We start from the raw sequence: 3703 nt of genomic DNA on the forward strand, positions 1-3703 counted from the left end.
ATTAATTGGATATATATATATATATATATGTGTGTGTGTGTGTATATATATATATATATATATATATATATATATATATATGAGCGCATGTATGTGTGTGCATGTGTGCATGGGTGGGTTTAAGCATGAGGTGGAAAGGGAAGGAGGCTGTTTAGCCGACCTTCCATATTTGGAAGGTATAAAAAGGGGGCTTAGCCTCTTCATTTGTTCTTCTTGCCATTTTGAGTAAAAATTGAGTGATTTAAAGAGAATAGTTGACCGGATTTCATAAGAGGAATTTCAAGTATTTGGAGATTCAAGTTGATTTCAAGCGTTTTGTTTTGAAAAAGCTTATTAAGATGAGTGGTTTCTATACCTTTTTGCATAAAAATCTATTCTGGTTTTATTTGAATATTGTTGTTATTGGTAAATAATTCGTATTTTTCTGTTTAAGTTTTACCCGGATAAAGTGTGACCGGATAAGTAATAAACCGGACAAAGCTTGTCCGGATTCTCCTTAAATCGGACAAGCCTTGAACGGAGTATTGTCCGGATATTGTTAAATCGGTCAAATGTTGGGTAAGGTGTTGTTCGGACTTGTATCCGGACAAAGTTATTGATTTTTATTCTAAGTGTTAAACCGGTCAGGCTTGATCGAGGTATTGTCCGGACTAATATTCGGACAAAGTGGATTTTATGTTTAAGTGTTAAATCGGACAAGACTTGACCGGAAATGAAGTCCGGCCAAGCCTATGTTGTCTGGATTTGTTAAATCATACAAGTGGTGACCGGAGATGAAGTCCGGCTGATTTTGTGTTATCCAGATTTATGTTTTACGTTTTGAATCAGAAATGGATATTTTATCATAAAAATGAAGTTTTGATATAATTGATTTTGGACTGATAACAATTCCAATGGCTGCGGTCTATTCGGAATTATTTTTATAAAATGTTTTGACGAAGGGATAAGGGTGACATATCAAGGAGAGATGTACATTTGATATAAGGGTGGCATATCAAGGAGAGGTGTACCATGTGATAAGAGTGACATATCAAGGAGAGGTGTACATTTGATATAAGTGTGGCATTTGTACGTACGTGGTATTATATAACTCTTTCTATTATATCCTTTAAGACTACCGTGGTCTGGAATATTTATTTCTTTGTGACTTAAAGATTTAGGATCAATGTTCTTATTGAAAATCATAGTTTGGATGTTATTGAGAAGAAAATATCAGGTTTGGCCTGAAGCTTTATATAAACCTTGTTTGATTTGAGAAGGTTTAAAAGTGGCATTATATGAAACCTAATTAGTACAAATGTATGAGATTTGAATAAGCTAAGTGTTTAGCTGGAAAAGATATTATGATCTAGTGTTATGTCTTTAATTGTTCATATATTTGTTATATATATGAAAGGTTGTTTTTCATAAAAGTTTTTGGTGATTTACATACTGCAATAACATAAATAGGGTATCTCAGAAGACCTTTCGGTCTAACCCTCATTTTGTGATTTTAACTATGTGTTGCAGGAGGTACAGATGGTAAAGGAAAGGGGAAGGTGTAATATTTTCCCATATGCATTTCTGCATGAAGATCTGTCTTTGCTGTACAGTTTTGGTTGATTAGTACAAGAAATGTATTTTGAAATTTTGGACCTTGTAATTGGTCATGTTAGATTCTTGTACTAAGGGACCCGAATGGAATGATATTATGCATTTCCTTTGTATGAAATGTGTATTACATGCAATGTGTGGGTTGGGGCGTTACACAAAACACTAAATAAATAAGCAAGAATACAAATTATACAGAATAATGGTTACAAATATTRWTTAAYGATTACAAACCATAATAGACTAATAAAAAATGTTCAAAGTTTAACGATTACATATACTATAATGGTAAATGTTCAAAGTTTAACGATTACATACTATAATGACAATTGTTCAAAGTTTAACGATTACATACTATGAATCCAAGTGAACACACAATTTGAAAAAAATACGAATCATTTTATATGAAGAATGAAGATGAAGATGACGGTGTACTTTCAAGATGTAAACCTAATATAAATTTGGTATTAAAAAATAATAATTATTTTTTATTGAAAATACCGGGTACCCGACGGGTAACGGTTCCGAAAAATTGAGAACCGGAACCATTCTCAATCGGTTCCGTATTTTAGGAACCGGAACCGGAACCACTCATATCGGTAGGCGGTTCCAAGGCGGTTCCGGTTCCGTAGCCGAATACCCGGTTCCGCTGCTTACCCCTAGGCAATATTGAAGTTTTGATGGATGGTTGCAGATGTTGGTTGAGCCAACTAAAATGTATTTTCACACATGGTTGAGTTGTCAATCTAAAGCATTTTTCTGAATTGAGGTTTTTGGAAACAAACTTAAACTGAATGACGTAGATAATCGTTCAATTCGGGTGACTTCTTTGCTTGATTTAGATGATTGTTCGGATGACGTATTTACTTTATCGGTATCTGGGTTTTCAAGATCATAATATATGTTGTCAGAAGTAGTTGTCCATTAAATACGTTGGTCATTGATAAAATACCAAAAAAGGATTACCATCCTAACATATATTTTTAAAGGGTAAAATGGTCATTTAAGTTCAAAATAATTTTTAATGAGAAATAGTTCTTAGTAAAATGCGAATCAGAATAAGATTGAGAATTAAGGTACACCAGTAACACTAGTGTCCTGCACTGTATATTGTGCGGTTTTATAAAATTCATGTTAAGCAACCAACTAATTGTTCTAGTTTTGAAAGGCATCACGACCTCCTTTTGTATACCCGTCAAACTCTTCTAATTCATCGAGTGTTGATCATCATGAGATAATCATAACACAACACATTTCAAGATCTGATAATAATATGATGCATATTTCTCATCACTGTCGGATAACTAAAACACATAATATTCAAGATTTGAAAAATATTACAATCTGGTAGTCAAGGACAGACCCATTATGGTACATAGTTCATTCGTCGCAGTGTAAAAAGTTTTGGAACCATGAAAGGTGTCACTGCATTATTTTGTTAGATACACCTAGGGCTGTAAACGAACCGAATGTACAGTGAACCGTTCGGCGGGAAATTCGTTTATGTTTGTTTATTTAATAAAATGAACGAAAATGAACAATTTTTTTGTTCGTTTAGTTAAACGAACGAACATGAACAAGAGTCTCGTTCGTTCATTTATGTTCGTGAACGTTCTTTCATTTATCGTTCGTTTATATTCGTTTTATATATTTAAATTTAATATATGACCTTTTATTTATTTACTTTGAATTCAAATAATAATATATTTATGTTCATTTAGCCTGTTCGTTTATGTCCGTTTGTTTAACATGTTAATGAATGAGCATAAACGAACACAAACACACCTGATTTTTTAAACGAACGAACACGAACACACCTGATTTTTTAAACGAACGAACACGAACACAAAGATTTTCGTTCGTTTACCGTTCGTGTTCGTTCGTTTGTTCGGTTAAGTTAAACGAACGAACATGAACAAGCCTCTGTTCGTGTTCGTTCGGTTCGTTTACAGCCCTAGATACACCATTATATTTTCTTGAAGCTACAATATAAATCAGTTTTTTTTTTTTTTTTGAGTTTGATATGCGTGGTCTTTTCTCCTCTTTCAAATGCATATTTTGAATCCCACTTGTATCATTTTCTTAGTTTTTACCTTTTAATTTCAAGTTTATT

This window comes from Cynara cardunculus (genome assembly GCF_001531365.2).
Source record: "Cynara cardunculus var. scolymus isolate 2C chromosome LG 17, CcrdV1, whole genome shotgun sequence".
In the NCBI taxonomy this organism is placed as follows: Eukaryota; Viridiplantae; Streptophyta; class Magnoliopsida; order Asterales; family Asteraceae; genus Cynara; species Cynara cardunculus.